The sequence below is a fragment of the Capsicum annuum genome, chromosome 11, assembly GCF_002878395.1.
Source record: "Capsicum annuum cultivar UCD-10X-F1 chromosome 11, UCD10Xv1.1, whole genome shotgun sequence".
Lineage (NCBI taxonomy): Eukaryota > Viridiplantae > Streptophyta > Magnoliopsida > Solanales > Solanaceae > Capsicum > Capsicum annuum.
In genome coordinates, this window is record NC_061121.1 from 228,002,445 (window position 1) to 228,017,170 (window position 14,726).

The window sequence follows — 14,726 nt, forward strand, 5'->3', positions numbered from 1 at the left end:
AAGTACGAAATTTTTAAAAAGATAATGTAAAATTTTGAAGATAAAAAAAATAGTTAAATTAAAGAAGAACTTAGTCATTATATTTCTTTCCTACTTCTAGAAGCACTTTATTTTATGAAGTGTTGTTTTTATTCTCGAAATTCTATATTTTTATCAAAATTGAGGGCAATTTAGATATAAATCATTAGTATGTTGGGGGTGCTTGGTCAAAATTAGACAAACAAATTAAAATGGAGATAATATGATCTTTTAAAATTGTCTGAAAATTTTTCACTGTGTCTTTTAGGGTATTATAGTTCTACTAACTAATATGGATAAGTCAACTACCTTTGATGTCTCTATGGTGAATGACTTGAATACAAAAACGAATAAATTACAGTTGAAGTCGCAATATATGAAACATTAAATTCATGATTTAAATGACAAAAGTATATATATTTTTTAATGTTAGTATATGTGTGTTGCATCAATTAATTAGCACCTCCTATATAAATATAAAAATCATCTCACAAAACTTCATAACAAAAAAAAATTATAATTAATTAATAGTATATTTTATATATAATTTCTGAAATTTTAGACAACCATCAATAAGGTATTATGATGAGAAATAAGGAGAACAGGTAGCTAACTTTAGACTTGAGAAACTTTCATGCAAAGCAAAGAAAGAACTCCAAAAGCATTATAGTTCCACTCAATTTTCTAAGATTTCAATATTCTTTAATTATTATTTTCAAGTTTGTCTTTGCGTGCTATTTCCTATGAATTACATTCTATCTTTGGTGGATTAACAACAAATATAAAGTACCTACTTGCCTACCTCAATTCAAACTTTTTTATCCAAGAATTTTCACATTACAATTGATTTAGTTTGGCCTGTCTTGATTATCTCCAATTCTAATTGAATACTCATACATCACTAATAAACTACAACAAAATAACGCATAATCGAGATTTGAGATATCATAATAATAGCATTAAACATAAACTTTAGGCAAAAATTCGATCGAAAATTCATCTATCGCATGTATTAAGCAAAACAAATAATATATAATAATAGATGAAAAACTACAACAAAATAATACAATAATCGAAGTATTAAAATAATAAGACTAAACCTAACCGCTACAGACCCAACCAAATATTCATCTATCACCTGAACTACAACAAAATAATATAAATAATTGAAATATCAGCACAATTACTCTTCTAAAACTCTGCACATAAAATTTACATGCAGAAACTAATAGTTAACAATGCATATATATGTTCACAGAGATACACCTAATACATAATTAAAACAGATCAACCAAACTAAACATTCAACAGAAAGCAAAGGATGGGAGATTGACAATATAAAGTCAATATAGCTTTGCATTTGCACACATACGAATCATCCAAACAATAATAATGTTAATAGTAGTAGTAATATAGAATAAAAGACAAACACAATGCTAGCTTAACTATCTAATAAACTTTTAACCAAATCTGATTAAAGTACTCTATAACCTGCTATCTAAGGCCATATTCGGTAAGATGAATCAACATCTTGTCCGTTCGATATAACATAACAAATCTAATCACTATTTGGTCATCTTCAGCATTCAGAAATAAAAAAAACTCCTACAGAAAAAAAGTATGTAACTTTCAAAATAGACCTTTATAATCACATTTTCATGCAAGTATTACAATGCGTAGGCAAGATTTAAAAAAAAAAAAAAGGACAGTCCAGTGTACTAAAGCTACCACTATGTGCGGTGTTCGAAAAAGAATCCCACCACAAGGGTGTATTATATGCAACCTTACCTTGCATTCCTGCCGTAGTTTGTTTCCTGCCGGAGTTTGTTTTCAAGGCTTGAATTCGTGACCTCTTTGTCACATGACAACAACTTTACCATTTACTCCAAGACTCCCCTTCAGGCAAGACAAAATCACTAAGAAAAAAAGGTGTTATAAGACGATAGAAACATATATAATGGTTACCTGAATTTAGAGAAAAACTTTTATTGATAAAGAACCCATGATGCTTCTATGTATAAACAAAGCACTGAAAATAAAATTGATAATTTGAGGGAAAAAATAAAGTATTCAATTCTATTATCAGACAAAGAACAAAAGAAACATAGATCTTTGCGAACTAAAATTTTTCAGACATGCTTTGAAAAGATTTAGCCCTAATACGCTAGTTAAATAGGTTTGATTAAACCCATTAATAACTCAATTTGAAAGAATACAGAACTTCTCAAAAAAAAAAAAACTTGGATCAATTGAATACATCAAAATCAAAACCCACCAACGATCAACTTCAACTAACAAAGAAATTACTTTGTTAAAAATAAATCTTTGCTTATGATGACAAAAAGTCGAAGTGAAGGTGGGTTTAAGAAATAATAGTGCGCTTTGACATGAAATCTGATACAAAGGTGGAGATCTTTTTACTATTCTCGATATGTACTCCATAAAAATCTTAAATCTAATAGTCAAGAAAATTAAATTGATACATAACTCTCAAAGTAGGTGGCTGCTTACCTCAATTTTTCTCTATCCGATGATTTTTATTTTAGAATTGATTTAATTTGACCTGTCTTGATTGAACCCAAGTTCAATGGAACATTCATATAGCACCAATGTACCGCAATAAAACAATACGATAATCAATATATCAACAAAACAATACATTAATCGAGATACCAAAATAGTACTAAAAAGACGATACCTTAATAAAGCTATTGCAAAAAGAAAAAAGTGACTTTACTTACTTTTGTCTTCACTTTCTTTTTACTACAATAAAACCAAAATTTAAGAAGAACTCCAGCACTAAAAAAAAACATAAAATGTAATACTAAATCATCTATCATAGATTCAAAACGAAAAAAAGAGGAAAAAGTTAAGGTACTTTTGTCTTCACTTTCTTTTGACTACAATAATACAAACAACATCAAAATTGAAAATTGAAGAAGAAATGATTTTATGGAAGAATAACTCAATTTCAAACAACACACACACTTTTTCTACATATTTTTTCTCTCATCCGTTTTTGTTAAAAGAAAATACACTATTCAGAATTAAATGAAAATACAACAAAAAATATCATATCATGAATGCCTACCTTTTCAATATTGATGATTGCGCATGTGATGTCCAAGTAAAACGTTAGCCATTATAGCAACTTATAAGTACATATGACATCTGCGACACCAACATTAATAATAATAACAATATGCGTACACGTAGAACTTACCTTTATTCTACTACTATTTTTTTATTGACTAAAAGATTATGTCTGATATATCCTCAACTCAAAATAATAATAATAACAATCAAATAACAAAATTAATTTAACAAAAATTAACGTAAACACATATTTGTTTGAGATCACTACACATTGCACAAACAAAATGAAAATCGCCGTCAAAAGAAAGCAGTTGTACGATGTAAACTCATTGTCATATTGTTTTCATGAGAAAACGAAGTGCAAGTCAATTTTTGAAGAATTGATTTCTGTAATTTAGCTTATTCTTATTCTTTTCCCTCATTGGAGTCGTCTCCATCGTTATCTTTATGAACGTGAGAAAAAAAAAATATAAGGTATTTTAATTGAGGTACTTAATTTAAGAAAATAATTTGTAGAAAGTTACCTACCTGAAATAGAATAGGACTTTGTAATGTAAATAACTATGTAATATAGGATTTTGCAATTTAAATTAATATTTAATATCATAAAAGGGAAAAAGATGATTTTGTTTAAAGTGGAGACTTTTAATGAAGGACAAAAAGGGCAAACGCCAATTATAAGGACCTTCACACTTTTAATATAATAGAGATATTATTAAATTTTAAATAATTAATAATATATATATATATATACACACACACACACTCAAATTTATCAAATTTTAATTTATAAAATAAATCTCATTTTTTAGAAAAAAGTACTAAATTCGCAAAAATTACCTATTTTGAAATGAAGGATGTTTGTGATTTGTGGATTAATGGAGTTGTTGCCTTTGTGCTTACTTTCCCCCCCTATTTTAAGGTAATAAAAGAAATAAGAAAAAGACAATTTAAGCCATTTAATCATGAATTTTTATTTTTTTTGAATTTAGAATTGGAGTTGGAGATTAGAGTTGGTGTTGTGTTTGATCCTGAATATAAATTAAAGTTGTTTCTGAAATTTCAGCAGAGAAATAAGAGGGAAAACATGTTTTATCAAAAATACTATTCACTAAAGTGAAATAATTCTTGTGGTCAAACACTACAATTTTCACTTTTTTTCTCTGAAATGAAATAATTTTTTTAAAAAAATTTCATTGCCAAATGACTAAGATCTCGTTTGGACATGTTTTTAGATCATGATTTAAAATTAGGTTCATTTAAAGTTAAAATTTTTGTTAAATATATAATTTGAATTTCAAAAAAAGGTAATTTTTAGTTAAAAATGACAATTTCATGATTTGTAAAAGTTAGGGGAAATCACTTTTTTAGTTTCTGAGTTATTACATTATTTCAATTCAGTCGCTTTGATATTCGACTAAGTACTTTTAATCTTCTAGGTAATGCGTGTATTTTGATCCATGGCCGACAAATCTCATCAAATTAAACGAAATGATAACTATTAATAAGACACTTTGAACATAGCATAAGTTTTCATTTACACGTCAGTTGTTTTAATAATAAATAGTTGATTGAAGGTTAAAAATGGGGCAAAATTCAGAAATATCATACTTAAGGCCCTAATTATAAATTTTATAGCAACAGTTTCATAATTACATTTTGTAGCAACTTGTATTATGCATTTTTAAAACTGACCTCCCTTAAATAACTGAAGATAAATATGGTATAATTACCAATTAATTAAATTTGTAGATTCCTTTTTCCATTAAAACAACTTCAATAACATTATTTCCGTTTTTGCTTAACAGCACTGAACAAATTTCAAATTTCAGTTTCATACATTAACAAGTTCATCTGGGAAAAAAAATCAAAAAATCAAAGTCTGCTTTTCGTTTTTATGAGAAATTTCTTCTAATTCAACCGTGTTTTCTAATTCAACCATTGTTGTTGTTCAATCAAATTCGACAGTATCTTCTTCGAAATCAACAGCAGTTTCAAAATGAAGCATCAATTTGATTGAATCAAATTCAATTGTAGATTCTTCAGTTCAATTTGTTCGAATTCAACTATCAGTTGAAAATTCAACCGTTAGTGTTATTTAAGGTACGTAATCATTAAGGTTTTCCGATTCGTTTTTTATTTAAGCCATTACTGATGCTCCTATCAAGTTTTTTGTTGTCGCCGTTAAATTTTGTATGAAAAATTTCTAAACGAATTTCGAGTTATAAGCAATACAGGAGTAAATTCAACATATATAACAAAAACCTTCAAAATTCAACTATTTGTTGCCAAATTTCAGTTTAGAAGTTATTTCAGGTATTAAAATTTCATTGTTCGACTATTTATTTGATGATTGTTTGTTATCATTTTGATCGGTTTAACAATTGAATAAATTGCGAAGCTTTGTAGAATTAAGATTATGAAAATAATTTAAACACATTTTGATTTGAATTTTATTCAATTATTTTCTGAAATCCTAGATCAATGAATGATTGTATTCAGCTGTTGAATGTGATAAAATTCTATTGACACATATCAAAATACAAATTAGGTATGCTCCTAGATGTATTTTTTGTGTTTAATGTTAAAACTGCATATGTATTTTTTATATGCTTGTTAACACTGCATATGTATTTTTGGTTTGTTTGTCGGAATTTTAGAATATAATTGTATATGTGAAAATATATGTTATGCATATTTTAATTCTGTTCGATTCAGTAGTTTCTGTATTTGGTTGAAAGCTTTTGCTGTGTTTGTATTTTACTTTAAACAAATTTTATTTTAATGTATTTTGTGAACAAATTGTGAAGCTTTGTAGAATTTCGATTATGAACATAATTTAAACAAATTTTGATTTGAATTTTATTCAATTATTTTCTGAAATCCTAGATCAATGAATGATCAAATTAATCTGTTGAATGTGATGAAATTTTATTGACACATATCAAAATACAAATTAGGTATGCTCCCAGATGTATTTTTTGTATTTAATGTTAAAACTGCATATGTATTTATGTTATACTTAATGTTAACACTGCATATGTATTTTTGGTTTGTTTGTCGAAATTTCAGAATATAACTGTATATGTGAAAATATATGTTATACATGTTTTACTTCTGTTCGATTCAGTAGTTTCTATATTTGGTTGAAAACTTTTGTTGTGTTTGTATTTTAAGTTTAACAAATATTCAGTAAATGTATTTTTCATTGTAGTTTTTGGTTGTGTAAGTATAATTTACGTTTCTAACTGAAAAAATCTAATTTTTTTTTTTAAAAAGTGTATGTTGTAATAATTGACTTCTTAGAAATATGTATATTTGTGTATTTTGGGTGAAATCTGTTAGAAATGGGAAGCATATCAGTTCTCGTGAAGCACTCTGGAAGGTGGATGTATGAAAAAATTATGAAGAGTACGTCATTGATGTTATATTGTTGAGCATAATAGCATCATTCAATGAGTTGCATGACGTTTTGGCATCACACTTAAATGTGAATTGGGCCAGCAAACATATTTTAGTGGAATATCAAATCAGTGGTAATGCGGGGCAAATACAAATACATAGCGCGATATGGGTTTAAAGGTATTTATTTTGCATAAAAAAGAGATACAAGACATGAATTGTCTTCCTTTATATGTAAGCATTTTGGAGAAAGTTGTTGGGAGCACCTTTGCAAGTTTATCTGCATTCGTTGTTGAAAGAAAAGACGTCTATAACAATTGTACTGCCACCAAAGTACAAATGTCCTCCTGGAAGACCTGCAAAAAAATTTGGAAATAAGAACATCAACTCATATCACAATAGACGCTCTTGTAGGAAATATTGTAAATGATACATTTTTTCTTCTGTATTATTTTTCAATACTTTCTTCTGCACTTTTTATAATAATGAACTCAGTTTTATGGTTCTAAACATTTATTTAGCATTTACGATCTGATATATATTACATATGTATTTTTATTCTAAAATCTGAACAATTCATATTTAATTTGGAATTGAATGAATAAACATTAAAATACATATATGTATACATATCTATATACATATGCTTCATATATATATATATATATATTGAAGCTAAATACATATGATGCATTTTGCATATGTATTTATTTAATGCAAAATCTGAACACTGTATATGTATTTTGATCTCTAAATCTCACAGCAAAAAAAAAAAAAACTGCATAAAATACTTAAATGAATTTCTTTCGTTCAATTCCCAAACTTAAAGTTTAATTCAATTCATATGTATTTTGAAAGTAAATGAACACAAATTAGAATATATATGAAGGTAACTGCATATGTATTTTTATTGAAAATTTCAAAACCGCATATGTATTTCAGAGGTCAATCTCACTTCAACCAATATTATTGAACACTGGAGTAAAACACATAGTACAAAATTGTTGAAAACATATTCAACTTATATAACAGAAATGAATTACTTTCATTCAGTTCAAAATAAGTACTGACATTTAAACACTTCAAAACATGAAATAAGTTTGTACAAAATAACCAACATCCATACAACAATTTGTCGATTATCCAATGTAATAAATTCAACAATCATCATATTTCTAAAACTTCAGTGACACTAGTTATTCGGCTTTGCCTGCCAGGCCTCAAGGGTGCTTCAACATCGCTATGAGCATTTGCTTGTTTTCTCATGCCGTAATCCCACAATAGTGCAACATAACGTGTATGAAGTATGTTGGGGTTGAACTCAATCAAAGGAACTCTTTTACCATAATAAAGACACTCTGCGTATGTTACTATATACAAACCATAGTCCCTACAAAAGAAAATTGAATAATAAAATTTAATTTCTACAAACTTACGATTTTGGTAAATGTATATTAAAGTACTTACAAGATTTCACTTGATTGTTGAAGCAATTCATCTGCAAGTAACACATCAAAAAGATCTGATAATTTTTTATCTTTGTATCTTGGATGGTTATGAAGATCAATACCTTTTTTTTTTGTAGAAATTACAAGCTTAGAGATACAATGGGATAATCCCAGCTAATTTCTCTATCTCAGCCAGAACAACCACATAGTGACCAGAGAATTTATATGAATTATGTAAGAATATGCACCTCTCAGAGAATGATAAAACTGCGAGAACCCAATGATGTTTCTCAAATTTAACAAAAAGAAAACTATACCTCATTAAACTGTAGAAATCAACAAAACACAACCAACACATCAAAAAATACATATAACATGCATATATATTTTGAACAGAACAAATCAGCTCACTCTGATCCATATATACATATCATGATAACATAAAATACATATTAAAACTATACCTTAAACTGTATATATCAACAAAATACAACCAACACATCAAAAAATACATATAACATGCATATGTATTTTTAATAGAACAAATCACCTCACTGCAATTCCTAAATACATATCAGGAGAAACATAAAATACATATTAACTCACTGTCTTCTTCAGATTCATTAGCACAAGAGTTTTTAACATCGTCATCAGCATTGCTTGACTCTGCAATTTCTTTTGCTTTTCTTTTCTTCTCATATTTTTTTATTTTTCGTCTTTTGGAAAAGAATTTTTTTCAACCATTTTTTTCTCCAAAATATCAGCTATCTTTGAAAAAATTCAACCAACAACAACAACAGATCAACCCAAAATCATCTACAATATCCATTCAACTCCGGTTATCCTTCATTAATCACAACAAAATAAAACCCAGTTTCAATTCTCATCCAAAATTTAATTTTTTCAACTATATCAACTCATAAAACATCAAATTTAACTGAAAAACAAACAAAACAAAATTCAGCAAATCCGATGACCTTGATTCTCAGTTAACATCTACAAAAATCAAAACCTTAAAGATGAAGTGGAGAAATTGTTTATAGTACAAAATTCAAAAAAAAATATTGACAAATTGATAACATGCAATAACTGAATTAATTAGTTATCTGAAATTGTGGAACAATATCCTTATCAGAACGTGGAAAAAACGTTAAGAAGGAAAAAATTTGAAAGAGAAAATCTGAGAAAAAGCATGAAAAAAGGTAAAGTATAAAGCAATTAAAGGAAAGATAAAGTTTAAGCGTGAATAGTGGAACCTGCTTTGGAGAGACGGTAATTGTGGTCCCCCACTTAAAATAATGCTAGGTTTGCTGCATAAAGTAATTTCATTAAAGTGTTGCTATTTTTTGTAATTTAAAACTTAGGTTTGCTACTCTATGTAGTTTATCCTTAAAAATGCCCTTACTAGTAGATATCATCCATTTAATTTGATGACATCTGTTAGCCAAGAGTCAAAATAGTACACATTATTTAATTGAAGATTAAAAATACTTAGATGAGAACTATTGAAATTTTACCAAAATTTTGTTATAATAAGATAGTAGTTGTAGGTTAAGTCAAAATATTTTCTCTAAGCTTTATGATTAGTCACAGTAGAGTTTAAATAACAATAGCACATCTTAGTTGAGACTTTGTTGGTGGCTGTTTTATAAGTACAACTTCTCATGCCATGCTTATCCTACTATATTGCTCGGACTCATCAAAAGCATAACCGAGTGTGCTAGATCATTCAAAAGTTGTGCATTTTTAAAGGATCCAATCCCTGTGTGGAAACATTTTTGGAGGATTCAGGCAATATATATAGTATCCAACAGCCAGATGAATGTATAGAAGAGTATGTATAAGGTTTTTAAAAATAACCAATGAATCAACATGATTTTCATAGAGTTAAAAAGACATTCAGTTAGCCAACTAGTAAAGTCAGAGGCGGAACTAGCCTATTAAAGGGGTTCGGACGAACCCCCTTCGATGAAAATTATATTAATAATACATGATTAAAATAATTTTTATTTATATATTGTAGATGTTGAACCCCCTTCGATAAGTTTTCTTCAGATTTTGAACCCTCTAAGCAAAAATTCTAGCTCCGCCTCTGAATAAAGTTCCCTACTTCGAACTATTTGTTAAGATCTGTTAAAAATGATTTAATAAAGTGTGCCAGCGTTAACAAGCTTCATAAGAATAGGAGACAGGAGGAGAAGTGGAAGTATGTAATAATACATGTAAATCATGCGCGAATCATGCTGCTCGGACATGGATATATATATGATACTAGATATCGAAGGTTCGTGCTGGTATATTATTTTTTATCTTAATTTATGTGTATTTTTTAAAGATTTTTTAAGTTGTTAGTTATTGTAATCTATAATACTTTTTTTTGTTATAAACTAATAAAGATAAAGAAAAAGAGTAGAGAGAACAGAACGAGTATTTGTTATTTCTATTGAGGGATGACTTACAATGAGGGAAAAAACATTTATTTATAGGGAAAAACTAACTTTGGAGTTTGTAACTTTTCCATGAATAGACATACACAATATATGGTAAAGTAGGTATTCACTACATATGGTAAAGTAGACATTCACTAGATATGGTACATTTATAACACTCCCCCTTGAATGTCTAATTGATAGATAATACGCATAGATGCTGCCTCATTAAAGACCTTACAAGGAAAACCCAGTGGGATAAAACCTCGTAAGGGAAAAAGAGTACAACGTGTATTAACTCCCATAATGAGAATCCTTGAAACTTTGCATTCCGATCTTGTGTACCATCTTCTTGAAAGTTACAGTTGGAAGAGACTTCGTAAATAAATCATCCATATTGTCACTTGAACGAATCTGTTGCACGTTAATGTCACCATTCTTTTAGAGTTCATGTGTATAGAAAAGCTTTGGCGAAATGTGCTTCGTTCTATCTCCTTTTATGAATCCTCCCTTAAGTTATGCTATGCATGCTGCATTATCTCCGTATAAAATTGTGGGTACATTATCGCATTTGATACAATATTTTTCTCGAATGAGATGTATCATGGATCTCAACCATACTCCTTCTCAGCTTTCTTCATGAATAGTTATAATCTCAACATAGTTCAATGAAGAGGCTAGATAGACTGCTTTGTATATCTCCAAGATATGGCAATATCCCCACATATGAACATAAAGCTTATTTGAGATCGAGTTTTATACGGGTCAGATAAGTACCCAACATCAGCATAACCAACAAGATCGGGACTACAATCTTTAGAATAAAATAAGCTCATATATTTGATCACATTTCCGATGTTTCCTAGTAGGAGCAAAACTATATATACCTTGCTAACAAATTGACCGAAAAAGGCTATTTCATGCCTTGTAATATTTGCAAGATACATTAGTGCACCAATTACACTAAGATATGGTACTTCATAACCAAGGAGTTCCTCATTCTTTTCTTGCGGTCGAAATGAATCCTTATTCAATTATGCATGTTTCTCATTTAAGCAAATATTCTATTGTTTTTGAAAACTCTCCAAGAGTTTCAATAATTTTTAAGCTATAAGCTTATACAATATAAGGATTATAAATAAATTTTCCAGAAACTTCTATATGCTTCAAACATTTTGAATCCTTAAACAAGTTTTCATGTAAATTTTGTCAAGTGACAATATTCAATATTTCATGAGTGACATCTCTAAGTATCTGGATTGCGAATCAAATAAGTTTTATGCTTATCAAGATGCATCCTTTCATGTTAATTGATAAATATTTTACGTCAGCATGCTTAAATAAACGTAGAATTCAGATCCTCACAATCTTTCACAATATTGCGTCAATATTGTATCAAAAATATTAATGATATATCATTTCGTATCGGTTCATAATGTGACATAATATTTTAAAATCTCATCACTTAATTATTTTCAAGTACCTGAACCTCTCATAAGGTTTCATGAAGTGTTATGTCGTAGACTCTTCAAGAACACATTGTCTTTTTATTATGATTATTTGCTCCGTATCCTTTTCAAGGATTATTTCATTTGGAACCGATTGGTCTATCACACTTCATATATGCATAGACTTTGTCCTTTAAGAATGCAAAATACGAGCACTTGTAGCTTAAATATGATACTAAATTTGAGTCAACAAATACTTCCGGCATTTGACTTGAATTATCTTTTGAATGCGGATTCGATGATAATTCCTAACATATTTCATAGTTACTTATAATCTCCCCCTTATATTAGAAAAACTAACATTCATCCTCATCTTCTTTGAGGAATCCATCTTTGTGCATCATGGTATATTCATTAATCGTAGATTGCACATTAACTATTAGATAGAATAGTTGGTTCCTGACCTGAACCAATTGAGAGGGAAGAAATAATCATAATTTATTGGTCTAAGGCGTACAAGTGCTATTGTATGCAACATGTCATATTTCAGACCAACACGTTAAGTATTGTTCTCATTAGTAATGGTTTAACTATTAAACAAAGTCATTCAATGTCAAATCATCATCATCAAGATAATATTTTCTTGATTACACAATCTGAAAATTATGCTCTTAACTCAATTTTATTGAGCAACAACTTAATGAATGTCAAATTGCAGGTTAACAGTGAATGTACACGTGATCATCTTATTGATGCATCTTTTCAACATATCACATGATAGGTGAACATACCCATATTCACCTTTTATACTATTCAGATTTTAAGGGATCCAATCCCAATATTAGTTGGTCCAACCAACTTATCATGAGAATAAACATATTGACAGTTCATGAAATTTTTTTTAGTTCTTCAATATATGTTTAATAATTACTATGCACATCTTTGTGATGTCACAATCATTTATGTCAATTTATAAACTTTTATTCTAGAAAACTCCAAGTTTACCATGACATGTACTTCTTACTTTAGTAAATTTTAGATTTACTATTGCATGAATAAATTTCAGAATTACTACTTTAGAAGATTTTAAAATAACTCTTCTCAGTTATTCAGCCTCTTTCGGAGGTGAGTTGTGATACCATCACAATCAAGTGCACGTTTGCATTAATAAGCTTCTCATTCCCTAGGAATGAAGTAAAATCGTACCTTAAGCCTGTCAAATTATGATAGCTTATAGCCTCTTTTAAGATATTGCTAATTTAGGAGCAAATCGAGGCATATATATGGTTGTAGAGAAATTTTCTCTTATATATCTTTAATTATAATCACAATAAGTATGTGAAAATATCATCACTTGTCTTCTTTAAGACATATTATACACTGCTACCGCATTCACTTCAAGAATGGAGCAAGTTTGTCTACTTTCAAATTCATCATATATTGCTACCATATTTACTTTATGGAGCATATCAATGGGATATCGTGATTTTTCATCAAATATTGTCTTAGCCATCATAATATAATCAATATGGTGTATTAAGACAATTCAAATTCAATATCTTATCCATATAAAGGCGTCTTAGGCATAAATCAATGCGATTTCAACCCAACATTTTATCATCATAGTGCATTGAGACTCTATCTCAGTGTCTTACCCTTAATCAATAATATAATATTTTCTTTAAATTTAGCTTTTGTAAACTAACACTAAATTGCGTCAGAGAAATTGAAAAAGTATACATACATACAAATAAATTTTGTGCTTTGTTGTAACCCACAACTTAACCAAATTATGATGTTTTTTGTGAAGAATTTATATGCACAACTTGAATAATACTAAAAGAAGTTGCTAATGATAACTTTAAAAAACAAGGTCCACCTTCATTCGGTTTCATAACAACAACTTTATTTATGATAAAATTAATGCTAAGATCAAATTATAACCAACAATTAAAGTTATGTAACTTGATTTTATTTGCAAAACAGTAGCTCGTTTCTACCAAAATTTTGAACATGGGTAATTGACACAACCATATGTAAAAGAAAGTTGGTAACAAAATTCTTACTTGGCGTAATTCTTACCATTCTTCTTTTTAAAATATTTATTTAGGATGGTAGAATCGTGTTGATAACGTGTTATAAACTAATATTTGTTATTTCTCTTGAGGGATGAATTAATGAGGGAAAACTCCTTTATTTATAGGGGAAAACTAACTATACACAATATATGGTAAAGTAGGAATTCACTATATATGATAAAGTAGACATTCACTATATATGATACATTTATAACATTTTTGACATTATAATTTATTATTTTAAGTTGTTTGCTTTGTAATTCATAATACTCTTCTTGTTCAAATTTTTGTGCTATTGATAGTCAGTTCATACTTTAAAAGTAATTTAAGTTCTTAATTATTGTGATTTATAATATTTTTTTTCTATTTCAATTTAAGCGACATTGATATAATTTCAAGAGTCTACCGAATATCAAGATTGAAGTAGCGAAACTGACACGTCTTAAATGTCTCATAATAACTAATTAGAAGTGATACAGCAAAATTGCTATAAAAATTACTTGTGAATTTTTTTTAAGTGGGCCTCATATAAAATATGAAATTAATTTAAAACATCAAAAGCTAAATTTATCATTTTATTTTTATTTTACCTTTCTTATTAAATATTATTAATTTTTTTAATATTTAGATGACTTATAATAATTAAATACTTAGATGACTTATAATAATTACTTAGGGGTGATATAGTAAAATTACGGTTGAAATAGCTGAAGCAGACATGTCATAAATATCTATTTTTTTTAAAATTAAATTTTATTAATTTTATATTATGTAAACTTATATAATAATTAATTAAGAATGATATAG